Source organism: Astyanax mexicanus, chromosome 2 (genome assembly GCF_023375975.1).
Source record: "Astyanax mexicanus isolate ESR-SI-001 chromosome 2, AstMex3_surface, whole genome shotgun sequence".
Lineage (NCBI taxonomy): Eukaryota > Metazoa > Chordata > Actinopteri > Characiformes > Acestrorhamphidae > Astyanax > Astyanax mexicanus.
Genome location: NC_064409.1, coordinates 25,948,164 through 25,961,781, shown reverse-complemented (window position 1 = coordinate 25,961,781; position 13,618 = coordinate 25,948,164). Strand labels below are relative to the sequence as shown.

Below are 13,618 nucleotides of genomic sequence, written 5' to 3'. Positions count from 1 at the left end.
ACAATGTTGTTCTACACTGTGGTTCTACAATGTTGTTCTATGCTGTGGTTCTGCCCTGCAGTTCTACACTGCACTTCTGGACTGTGGCCCTACACTGCAATTCTGCACTGCAGTTCTGCACTGTTGTACTGTACTGTTGTTCTGTATTGCAGTACTACACTGTGGTTCTGCACTGTTGCTGTGTATTGCAGTTCTACACAGCGATTCTACACTGCATTTCTGCACTGTTGTTCTGGACTGGGGTCCTACACTGATTTTTGGCTCTGTTGTTCTGGACTGTGGTCCTACACTGCAGTTCTGGACTGTGGTCCTACACTGTAGTTCTGCACTGTTTTTCTTTATTGCAGTCCTACACTGTGGTTCTACACTGCAGTTTTACACTATGGTTCTACACTGTTGTTCTTGACTGTGATCCTACATTGCAGTTCTGCACTGTTGTTCTGCACTGCAGTTTTACACTGTGGTTCTACACTGTTGTTCTTGATTGTGATCCTACACTGCAGTTCTGCACTGTTGTTCTGCACTGCAATTTTACACTGTTGTTCTGCACTGTTGTTCTGCACTGCAGTTCTACACTGTGGATTTACGCTGTTGTTCTACACTGTGGTTCTACACTGTTGTTCTACACTGCGGTTCTACACTGCAGTTCTACACTGTGGTTCTACACTATTGTTCTAGACTGTGGTCCTACACTGCAGTTCTGCACTGTTGTTCTGCACTGTTGTTCTACACTGTAATTCTGCACTGTTGTTCTAGACTGTGGTCCTACACTGCAGTTCTGCACTGTGGTTCTGCACTGTTGTTCTGCACTGTTGCTCTGCACTGCTGTCCTGCACTGCGGCTGTGCACTGTTGTTCTGCACTGTTCTGCACTGTTGTTCCACGCTGTAATTCTGCACTGTTGTTCTAGACTGTGGTCCTACACTGTGGTTCTGCACTGTTGTTCTGCACTGTTGCTCTGCACTGCTGTCCTGCACTGCGGCTGTGCACTGTTGTTCTGCACTGTTGTTCTGCACTGTTGTTCTAGACTGTTGTTCTAGACTGTGGTCCTACACTGCAGTTCTGCACTGTTGTTCTGCACTGTGGTTCTGCACTGTTGCTCTTCACTGCTGTTTTGCACTGTTGTTCTGCACTGTTGCTCTGCACTGTTGTTCTGCACTGTTGTTCTGCACTGTTGCTCTGCACTGCTGTCCTGCACTGCGGTTGTGCACTGTTGTTCTGCACTGCGGTTCTGCACTGTTGCTCTTCACTGCTGTTCTGCACTGTTGTTCTGCACTGTTGCTCTGCACTGTTGTCCTGCACTGCAGCTGTGCACTGTTGTTCTGCACTGTTGTTCTAGACTGTGGTCCTACACTGCTGTTCTGCACTGTTGTTCTGCACTGTTGCTCTGCACTGCTGTCCTGCACTGCGGTTTTGCACTGTTGCTCTTCACTGCTGTTCTGCACTGCATTTTTGCACTCTTGTTCTGCACTTTTGTTCTGCACTGTGATTCTGTACTGTGATTCTGCATTGTGATTTAGCATTGTAGTTCTGCACTGTGGTTCTGCACTGTGATTCCGCATTGTGTTTCTGCAATGTTGTTCTGCACTGTGGTTCTGCACTGTGTTTCTGCACTGTGATTCCGCATTGTGTTTCTGCAATGTTGTTCTGCACTGTGGTTCTGCACTGTTGTTCTGCACTGTGGTTCTGCACTGTGGTTCTGCACTGTGATTCTGCATTGTGGTTCTGCACTGTGATTCTGCACTGTTGTTCTGCACTGTGGTTCTGCACTGTGGTTCTGCACTGTGATTCTGCATTGTGGTTCTGCACTGTTGTTCTGCACTGTGATTCTGCACTTTTGTTCTGTCGTTCTGCACTTAGGTTCTGTCGTTCTGCACTTTGGTTCTTCACTGCAGTTCTGCACTCATTAAGAGGAACACAGTAGATTAGAAGCTGCCAGAATAAGGTCTAATGAGTTTTTACCTAAAAGAAAAGCAGTAATGGGATGAAACCGCTATCTAAACGCTCTAAACGCTGCTGTTAGAGTAACGAGCAGATTAACGCTACATCAAAAGAATATACTCGTTATGAATAATTAAGAACGCTGGTAAAGATGCTTCCGGAGGATGCAGCTTTCGTTGCCCTGCTGTTTTATTTCTCTTCTGTTTAACAAACAAAAACATTAGACCTTTGGCATCAGACACTAATCCCAATTATCCTTAGACTTTCACAAGTGAGCAGTATCTGGGTTGTATCCTGATAGCTGTGTGGGAAGGAATATGCAAATCTACTTCTTATCACTGGTGTTTCAGTTTTACTGGGAGGAGTTCTGATTGTACTTTGTGCCATTTTGCCTTTTTTCCTTGGTGGAGATGACCAATGAATGTGAAGAGGCACCGTGGTCAGCCCCAAGATGAGCAGTCTGTTGTCATGTATCACATGTCCAGAGGGCCTGGTGTGATGGTGTAGGGTGAAATGTGGTACTTTGGCTTTGAAGAAGATAATATCCCATATCCAGCTGTATCTCCAGATCTATCACTGATTATTGAAAATGTGTGGAATGCTATTGGATCTGCTATCAACATTCCACCCCTATCACATAATCTGCAGAAACTGTGTGAGAATATTGAAGCTGCTTGGGATGAATAATCGCAGGACTCCATTAGGAACCTCTACAACTCTCTACATGCTGAGACATCTGGCATGTTGCAGCATTACACATGCATTATAAATGTGTTACAGGCTACCTCTGTATGTGTAGCTCAATAAATATTACTATTATCAGTCTAAATTTATAATCATTTATTGTTCCTGCTAACATTTGTTTAAATATTCCTTCTGAATAGCATCACAATCTCACACTTCCTTCTGAGTGGCTGAGATATACATCTGTTGGGGAGCAAGAGAGGACGAAAGAAGTCTGAAAGATTTGAATTTAGATGTTCTACTACTGTGGCGAAGGCAGTGGAGAAAAGATGGAGGAGCTCAGGTGGGTTTCGGATAAGGCAGGCAGTATATTTAAAATATTTATAGATTCATCTGAACTGCAGCTTTTTCGGGTACGGCTATTTGGATACACAGCTTAGAGGATGTTAATGCACATGTAATTACACAAGTTGTATTACTGAAAAACAGGACAACACTTGAACAGCAGTTAAATATACAAAATTTGACATTGCTTAAATTTAATATTTAGTATACATGTTATTTATATGTATAAATGGATTAATGATAAGGCAGCATAAGCAATGCAAAAAGGTACACACCATTACAGCACTGTGCATTTCCCACACAGCACTATGCACTGCCCACACCGCACTGTGCATTTCTCACACAGCACTGTGCACTGCCCACACAGCACTGTGCATTTCCCACACAGCACTGTGCATTTCCCACAGAGCACTGTGAACTGCCCATACAGCAGTGTGCGTCACCCACACAGCACTGTGCCCTTCCTACACTGCACTGTGAACTGCCCACGCAGCACTGTACACTGCCCACACAGCACTGTACACTGCCCACACAGCACTGTACACTGCCCACACAGCACTGTGCACTGCCCACACAGCACTGTGCCCTTCCTACACTGCACTGTGAACTGCCCACGCAGCACTGTACACTGCCCACACAGCACTGTACACTGCCCACACAGCACTGTGCACTGCCCATACAGCAGTGTGCACCACTCACACAGCACTGTGCACCACTCACACAACACTGTGCACTGCCTACACAGCACTGTACACTGCCCACACAGCACTGTGCATTTCCCACACAGCACTCTACATTTTTCACACAGCACTGTGCACCACTCACACAACACTGTACACTGCCCACACAGCACTGTACACTGCCCACACAGCACTGTGCACTGCCCATACAGCAGTGTGCACCACTCACACAGCACTGTGCACCACTCACACAACACTGTGCACTGCCTACACAGCACTGTGCACTGCCCACACAGCACTGTGCATTTCCCACACAGCACTCTACATTTTTCACACAGCACTGTGCACTGCCCGCACAGCACTGTGCATTTCCCACACACAAAATTCAAATAAAAAAAAAAGTTCAAATCTCCGGTTCTTCCTGGAAACAATTCCTAATGCTACATTTTACTACCTGTGTAATATTACTGGATTGGATGTCAGGTTCAGAAGACTAGTTTAGAAGACGACTGGTTTGATTGACTTGATCAGACAATTAGTTTAGAAGAGGACTGAATTAGAGGACTAATTTAGAACATTACTGGATCAGAAGACTAGTTTAGAAGAGGACTGAATTAGAGGACTAATTTAGAACATTACTGGATCAGAAGACTAGTTTTGAAGAGGACTGGATTGGATGATTAGATCAGAGGACTAGTTTAGAAGAGGACTGGATCAGAAGACTAATTTAGAAGAGGACTGGCTTGGATGATTAGATCAGAGGACTAGTTTAGAAGTGGACTGGATCAGAAGACTAGTTTAGAAAAGGATGGTATTGGATGATTAGATAAGAGGACTAGTTTAGAAGAGGACTGGATCAGAAGACTAGTTTAGAAGAGGACTGGATTGGATGATTAGATCACAGGACTAGTTTAGAGGAGGACTGGATCAGAGGATTGAGCGTGTCCCCCATGGGAAGTGATTCCCTCTATAATGTATGTACGTAGTAAACATGCCACTGTGATTTATTTTGATTCATGAAGCAATCAATGGAGCTGAATGAGAGAGAAAGAGGGCAAGAGCCAGGGAGAGAGAGGGAGAGAGAGAGAGAGAGAGAGAGCGAAAGATTCTGCAGATGGTTGATGGGTTTCATACTGTCTCCTGCTGTTACACTGCTTATTTATTTATTTATGCGAAATAGTGAGAGAGATAGAGAGAGATAGCAATAAAGAGAGAGATAGTGTAAAAGAGAAACAGATAGAGAGAAAAAAAGTGAACGAATGAGTGTGTTTGTATAGAGGGGTGTAGGCAGCACTGTGTGATGTTCCGGATGGTGCGCACCAGTGTGTGTATAGGTAGGTATATGTATGTATTGTATGTGTATGAACTGAATTATAAGTGTGTGTTAGAGGTGTAATGATGAATGTAATTTAATTCAATTCAATTCAATACAATACTTTTGTCAGTTAAGCGGAAACAACAACTTGAACATCTTGTTTAATATAAATATTAATACAGTCGTGTTTCCAGCCTAATCTCTGAGCTCACTGCAACACAGTGGGAGGTAAAGCCCAGACGATTAGTCGGTTTCAATTGATGTGCTGGATGTGGAGAAATAAACAGTATGAAAAAGAGAGCAGACCAGCTATTTTCTCAATCAAGTAAGGGAGTCGCAGTGGAAAGAGTGGAGGATTTAAATATCACTCTGCTGGCCACGCTCAGGGCTGCATATTCACCAACCATGTGCTCCTCAGTCCAGACTATACCTCTCACCTGAGACACATCATGACAAGACACAGCTGCAGTTCACACAAGGGGCTAATTAGGGCTCATTATCTCTTTAATGTTCAAAGTTTTTGACCTGTTCATTTTTTCTTGACTTGACTAAGATGATAAGTTGATAAAAATGATGAGTGTTTCACCTGCCTGCCTTGTTTTTGACCTTTGTGTACTCTGAGCATAAAAGAAAATTCCAAATGAATGTCTCGCTGCATACCAAAAAAGAAAAATAAGCACTTGTTGTACTTAAAAGAGTACAAAGCTTGTTGCTGGGGCTGTACCTTTTATTGAGGTAGAACAGAGTACCTTTTAGGTAAAGTATTTTTTGTACACATGTTTTTTGTACCAGTAAAGATTATAAACATTATAAACATTATCATCAACTGAAAATGTGTCAAGAACTTGATGATCCAAAATTGTATAATTTAAATCTATATTGTTTATTAGTACAGTGATACAGAATACTGAATCTACCTTTGACTGGTTAAATTGTACAAACATGTACTTCCTGCTGTTAGGAAAGACTTTGTACTTCAGAGGGAACACATCTGGCACATATAATTATGAAAAGAGTACCTTTGAGTACAAGAAAGTACTTATATCGTACCTCTGTTTTTTAGTGTGTATGCAGCCTCCCTCAACCCTTTTCATACACAAGAGATATTGGGAAAAGTGAAATATTGGCATGCACATTATTTTGTGGCAGCAGTAATATACAGGAACTAACACTCTTGGGATACACCCTGTGACTACTTACAGCTCCACACACTTTGTAGGCCCCGCCTAGATGCCCTGTAGTGATGTGACTGACAGTTATTTGGGTAAAGGCGGTAAATCGGTAAATTAGAAATGGTGGAATACACTGATCCACACTTTGCTCTACTATACCAAATCATTACACCCTTAGGGTGTGTGTATAGTGTATGGGTGTATGTGATTGTGTGTGTGTGTGTGTGTCAGTGTTTGTGTGTTTATATGCTGGTTTGTGTATGCTAGTATGTGTGTATGTGTGTGTGTTGTAATATGTAATATATCTATTGTATGTGTGTGTGTTCAAATATAGCTGTTTTTATTACAGTTACTGGAGGAGCTGTTCATTATAGAGTGGCCATTAAAATTTCATCACTGCAACACAACCTCCACCCAGAGAGAGAGAGAGAGAGAGAGAGAGAGACTGAGAGAGAGACAATGAAAGAGAGAGAGAGAGATTATGAAAAAGAGAGGGAAAGAAAAATACAGAAAATGAGGAAAGAGAGATGGAGAAAAAGAATAGAGAGAGTGTAGGAGAGAGCAGAGAGGGAGATAAAGGAAAGAAAGACAGAAAGTGAAATAAAAAAGAGAGATATATAAAAAACAGAGATATGCAGACGAAAGCGTTATGGCGTATTGCGCACCATACCAGTTGTGTAGATTTTACCTGCGAACAATCAGCAAGCATAGTGCCCTCATTGAGTCATCCTGTTAGTGCCAGCACCATTAGCAGATGGCTGCATGACACAGGATTACATGCACACAATACAGACCATTACAACGACTGCCCTAAACACCACATCAACATTGCCAAAGACTGAAATGGTGTCATGAAGTGATTTTTTATCATCTGTCTGTGTAGGCAACGTGTTCAGCACCAAGATCAACAGTTTATCGTCACCATAGACTGTACATAAAGATGGACGCCGTGTCGCCGTTCCCATTCATTCAATGAAAATGAAGCCAAAATCTTCCGCCATTTTGGCGATTCAGAGACCAGAGTCTGCGCAGTAGACTACTCATTTAAATAACCACGCCCCTGAGGGCTGCCTCGCGGTCACAGACCGCAGAGCGGGGCGGAGCGGAGCTGACGGTCTGTTATTTGTCCCGCCCATAAGCAGCCCTTTTACCATTACCACACCTTTTTTGAATAGAGCCGAATAAAGTTTTAAAAACCGAATTCTGTGGGGATATAAAAATTTGACAATATAAGCAGAGGTTACACTAGCTGTTGCATTTAAATAAAGGAGGTAGAATTACAGTATATTAGAAAAAAACGTGAGCTTTCTGCAGCCAAACAGCAGGGGGCGCCCGACCTGTGGTGGCTTCACTTTTGAGAGACATGCTCTGTCCAGCTATATACAGTCTATGATCGTCACATATGATCATCATACACACTAAGAAAAATAAGTACAGATTTGAACTTAAAAGAGTACAAAGCTTGTCGCTGGGGCTGAAAGTCCTTTTTTGTACCTTTGTTTTTTTGTACCAGTAAAGATGATAAAGGTTACAAACATTATCATCCACTGAATATGTATCACGAACTTGATGATCCAAAATTGTCTGGCTTTCAAAAAATAAATTTGCAATTAAAAAATACATACAGTATATTGTTTATTAGTACAGGGATACAACATATAGAATGTACCTCTTAGCTGGTTAAATGATACAAATATGTACTTATTGCTGTAAGAAAAGACATTCTACTTTAAAGGGAACAAATCTGATCCTGGAAAGACCAATATTATACCTTTGAGGGTACAATTATGTAGAGTGTACCTTTGAGTACAAAAAATTACTTATATCGTACCTCTGTTTTTTAGAGTGTAACATGTCCAAAAATTACCGATATCTGTTTCAAATTTGTTTTTTGTTTTTTTTTGTTTTTTTCATGGTAACTTTTCTCTCTTTCTGAATAGAATTACAATCACACACTTCCTTCTTCCTTCCTTCTGTGTGTTTGAAGATGACTATATAAAGACAAAGATAGAGAAAGAGAGATAAAGAGACCTGAGGAAGGAAGAGGAAGAAATCGTAAGGGATAAGGGCGAGAGAGATTCCCAGAGAAAGAGAGAGAGATAAAGAGAGTGTGTGAGTGTGAGGGGAGCGAGACAGAGAGAGAGAGAGAGAGAGAGAGAGAGAGGAAGGGTGTGGGTCTGGGGGTTGGGCTGAGCATCTTTCTCTCCCTCTCACACACACACGCGCGCGCGCGCGCACACACACCTCTTTCTGTGTGCTGGATTGGCTGGTGTGTGTGGAGGGATGCGCACACCCTCTCCGTCGCTCTGATGATGGGAGTCTCTCTCTCTCCTGCTCCCTCTCTCGCTCATGCTCTCGCGCAGGCGGGTCCATCTATCCCGTGTCCGGGGGTTAACGAGGAATAATCGGATTATCCCGCTCGCGCACCTGCAGCCATGAGACCACCTGCTGTAGCCCTGGGGTGGAGCGAGCGTCGGCGTGGAGGGGGGCTGTAGGGCAGGTAAGAGGGGCTTTGTGGAGGGAAGGGGCGGGACTGGACGTGCCGCCTGTCACACACGTGGGCTTACTAGTGTCCGAGCTGTGCTTTGATCTCATGGTGTGTGTGTGTGTGTGTGTGTGTGTGTGTGTGTGTGTGTGTGTGTGTGTGTGTGTGATGAGGAGCATGATTATTAGTGATTGGATTTGGAATGTACAGCTTTGTTCTTTAAACAATAGACAATACCACACGTGCAGTGAATAGTGTGGATGGGTAGTGGACTCTACAGTCCTCTGATACACCTATAATGTAGTATGATATTTATTGAGTTTATTGAGTAATTTAAGTATGTTATATCCTGTAATTTAGCGTCTCTTACTGAGAATTATTCCTCCAGTCGGGAACCTGTTGTACCTTGATTGTTTTCATCCCTGGATTAGTCTTTTTTCGTCTTCTTAAACTGCTGCTGGAGCTTAACCTGCTTGGAGGAGAATGCTAACTGCTAAAGCCAATTTTGCTAATACAAGGATAAATTCATTGGCCATGCTGGTCAATGCTGTTCTAGCCACCTAGATAGAGAGAGAGAGCAGTTATGCTGTGTAGGACTGCCAGTCACTGGTGTATGGCTGTGTCCTACACAGCTTCTTAACCTAGTAACCTAGTAACCCTGGTTTAGTCTTAAAGTGATGTACTTTTTTAGAAAGGCTGTTCATAAACATTTGGACAAAAGTTGAGCTTTTCCATTACATGGTACCAACATAACTCCATTTAAATCTACTCCGCTTTTTGCTTTTCTATTTTTGGCAAATTTCTGTACTCTTTTAGTACAATGCCACTACTGTTTCCACGTGGGTATTTACTTTATTTTAGTATTGCAATATTCTATAATTTATCATCTCTGCATGTGTATTAATCCCTCAATCAGAAACATGTTTTCTTTTTTTCTTTGGTTTTATAAATTTTCAGCCCAAGTTTAGTAATTCCCTGTCCTTCCTGTTTGCTGCTAGGGCTCTACAAATTTAGAGGAGAATGCTAAATGCTAATGCTAATTCTGTTACATCAGCTAATATATGTGGAGATGGAGGGCCGTGCATCAAACTCAAAGAGAGAGAGAAAGCAGTTATGGTCTTTAAGACTTCCAGTCACTGATAAATGAATGTGGATGTGTTTATACAGGTACATTTTGGCATCTTGTTTTTGAAATGGTGTACTTTTTTAGGATATTTAATTTGACTTTGATTATTAGTACTGCGATATACTATAACTTAATGCTGCAGTGTGAATTATTCCACCAATCCAAGCTACTATGGTTCTGCTTTGAGAGATATAAAAAATCTCCACCACATATTTTTAAACTGCTGCAAAAACAGCTCTACTAGAGCTCAATACACTTGGAGGAGACTGCTAAATGCTGCTTGATTGGTCAGAGAGAATAGTATCTTAATGTAATGCATTCACCCTGCACAAACTAGACTTTTGTAAAATCCCTAAAATACAGAAGCTATCATGTTGGGGTGGTGATCTTCCAACAACCTGACCTTACTAAGCTCTTGTTGAATGCTGAATGCAATTAAATCTTTATAGGAATGTGGGCCCTGAATCTACTAGAATGTTTTCTCTGGACAGTAGAGATTGTCACTCCAACAAAGCAGGATAAAGCATCTTTTAATACATTTTACTGCCCCCAGATTACTGCAGTAAAGTCATGAAAACAACATGTCATGTTATCAGGCATGTTGGGGAGGTTAGATGCAGGTGCATCCTGGGAAGTGAAGTCCTTAGTGAGTACACTAGAGTCTGTGGCAGGCAGACAGACAACAACAGGACTGACATGCATACTGTGAATAAAGTAATCAGTAATCAGCTTCCTGCAGTTTTATGATTATTTTAGGTAACATGGGTTTACATAATGTTTACAACACATATTATCCTTAGACAATAAATTGGATTGTTTTTAAACGCACTCAGTGAATAAGCAGATGTCCCAGTACTATTGTGTATTAAGTGCATATTGGATCTGTATCTGTGATTTTCAGCACCTTTGGTTTCTTGTATTGTATTCATTAAAGAAAAAGTGGTGCTGGCTCTATCTGTTTTATTATTTTCCTCATTCTCTCTTTTGCCCTTTCTCTTCATCTGCCTCTTTTTCTCTATTGCTTTCTGTCTTGCTCTCAGTCTCTATATCTATGTATCACTCTTTCATACACGCTCTGTCTGTGCCTCTCTCTCTCTCTCTCTCTCTCTCTCTTTCTGACTTGTCCTCTCTCTCCTCTTCTATCTCTCCCACTATAATCTCTCTTTTCCTGCCCTCCTACTCTCTCTCTCTCTGTCGCTCGCCGGTGGCGCTGGTTGATGAATACGTGTGGGGTCAGTAATGGTTTGCGCAGTGTTGGAGCAGGACTCTGATGGCTGGGTAATTCACTGGCCTGGGACAGCGGATCAGCGGAGGGGGGTGATGGATCACTGCTGAGAAAAGGAGAATGGGTGAGAGAGAGAGAGAGGGGGCGAGAGAGGAAGGGTCTTATGTGGAGCACGTTTATCATGGAACTCCGCAGAATTGATGACTCTACCCAACCTCCACCACCACCCCCACCTTCCAACACAACCTCAGACCAAACCCAGCGAGCGCAGATCACTGATTCTCCCGCACCCTACTGCATGTTCCCAATAACGATGCTGTAGAACCATAAAAATGCTCTTTTTATAATAGTGCAGAAATCAAAATATTGGAATGTCCAAAGAAAGTGATCTATGATGAATGATTGATAAACGTTTATCATTCATCCATTACACTGGGATCCGCCATAAATATCCTAGAGGTCTTTAATAGATCCACTGTTAATCCATCACGTATATCCATCCTAGATATATACACACCCCATATATCCATTATGGATCATCCACAATTCCACCATTTACCAAAAGGTTAGCTGATTTAGTCCATTTTATTTAACCAGCCTAATTACATCTAGCTTCAGTACATTTGATTTAGGTGGTCCAGATTTTACCTGTCTGATTCAGTCTGTCTGATTTAATCGGCTACACTTGCTGTGTTTCATTCGGCCTGCTAGATTTGTTCTGTTTGATCTAATCACCCCAGTCCTGTTTGTCTTTATTTGAAATGTTTCCTTTAGCTGCATTCTACTTGATTAAGTAGTCAGATTCAGTCTGATGCAGTGTGTCTGATTAAGTAAATCAGAATTAGTTCACCCGATTTAGTTGGTCTGGTTTCAGTCTGTCTGATTTGATGTGCCTGATTTAAAAAGTGCCAGATTTGGTTGCCTGATTTTTATGTGTGATTCCATCTACCTGAATAAATTAATCATATCAGTCTGTCTGAAACAGTCTGTATGATTTGGTTTATGTAACCCTATCTGCCTGATTCAGTTAATCTCATTTGATTTGTTTTACTTGATCTGTCTGATTCAATCTGTCTGATTCGATCTGGCAAACTTCCGCTGTCTTATTTTGTCAGTGAGTCAGTCTGAGTCATCTCTTTCCTTCTGTGTGATTCAATCAGTCCTATTTTGTCCATCTTATTTAATCAATCTGAATCAGTCTGTCTCAATCAGTCTATTTTACTTCAGTCTAACTGATTCAACCTGCCTTATGCAGTCTACCTCCTTCAGTCTACCTGATTCAACCTGCCTTATGCAGTCTACCTCCTTCAGTCTACCTGATTCAACCTGCCTTATGCAGTCTACCTCCTTCAATCTGCCTGATTTAACCTGCCTCATGCAGTCTGCCTCCTTCAGTCTGCCTGATTCAACCTGCCTTATGCAGTCTACCTCCTTCAGTCTACCTGATCTAGTCTGCCTCTTTCAGTTAACCTGATTCAGTCTACCTCCTTCAGTCTACCTGATCTAGTCTGCCTCTTTCAGTCTACCTGATTTAGTCTGCCTCTTTCAGTGTACCTCATTCATTCTGCTTCTTCAGTCTTCCTAAATTAAGTTTGCGTCCCTCAGTCTATGTGATTTAGTATGCCTCTTTCAGTTTACATGATTCAGTCTGCCTCCTTCAGTCTATCTGATTCAGTCTGCCTCCTTTAGTCTACCTGATTTAGTCTGCCTCCTTCAGTCTACCTCATTCATTCTGCTCCTTTAATCTACCTGATTTAGTTTGCACCCTTCAGTCTATGTAATTTAGTATGCCTCTTTCAGTCTACATAATTCAGTCTGCCTCCTGCAATCTTCATAAATGAGTTTACCTAATTTAGTCTACCTCCTTCAGTCTACCTGATTTAGTATGTAACCTTCATTTTACCTGATTCAACCTGCCTTATTCAGTCGGTCTTATTCAGTTCATATGATTCGGTCTGTCTCTTTCAGTCTGTCTCTTTCGGTCAGTCTCATTCAGTTCATATGATTCGGTCTGTCTCTTTCAGTCTGTCTTTTTCAATCAGTCTTATTCAGTTAATTTGATTCATACTACCTGATTCAATTTGTCTGATTTAGGTTATCTGATTCTTTCTATCTCGTTTATTCTGTCGGATTTAGTCTATTCAATCTTCATAGTGTTTTGTTAGTATTCTGTGGTCAGACTGAAGTGTAAACATTTCTGTTCACATTTTTTAGTACTTTTTTTTCGATCTGCAGAGGAGAGAATGTGAATTTGAATCACTTCAGTGATTCAGTTGTATTTGACTCTGAATCTGTTGTGTTCTATGGTCTGCGGTCCAGGCCGGGAGCTGAGCGGGGCTGAATGGTCCAATCTTGTTGTTTTGTTGGTAATCACGACTGCAGTGCTGCGAAAATCACCCGGCCTCATTCAGATGTGTGTGTTTGTGTGTGTGTTCGTGTGTCAGTATGCGTGTGTGTGTTTGTGTGTGTGGATGCGAGAGGGTTGTTGGGAAGCTGAAAGAGGGAAATCTTCAGAGAAGAGTCCTCGTCGCTCATTCTGATTCAATCACACACACACTCACACACTGTTGCGTGCAGGGCGGTGTAGGGACCCAGGGGACGGTGTGTGTGTGGTAATAGGATTTGGGTCAGGTTATGGCAGACCAG

General features: G+C 42.1%; 2 protein-coding genes across 3 annotated transcripts in view; one reads left to right on the top strand and one right to left on the bottom strand.

Moving 5' to 3' along the window:
* Positions 1-13,618, bottom strand: part of rps16 (ribosomal protein S16) — a 1,145,183-nt gene that overhangs the window by 152,118 nt on the left and 979,447 nt on the right. The gene's annotated exons all lie outside the window — the stretch shown is intronic.
* nav3 (neuron navigator 3) overlaps positions 1-13,618 on the top strand; it is a 357,961-nt gene that overhangs the window by 63,958 nt on the left and 280,385 nt on the right. Inside the window, exon 1 of one of the 2 annotated variants that reach the window (XM_022671500.2) lies at positions 8,450-8,636. The exons of the other annotated variant lie outside the window; for it this stretch is intronic. The gene's annotated coding sequence lies outside the window, so the exon portion shown is untranslated. Of the gene's footprint in view, positions 1-8,449; positions 8,637-13,618 lie in introns of those variants that run through there. 2 annotated transcript variants of the gene reach the window in all.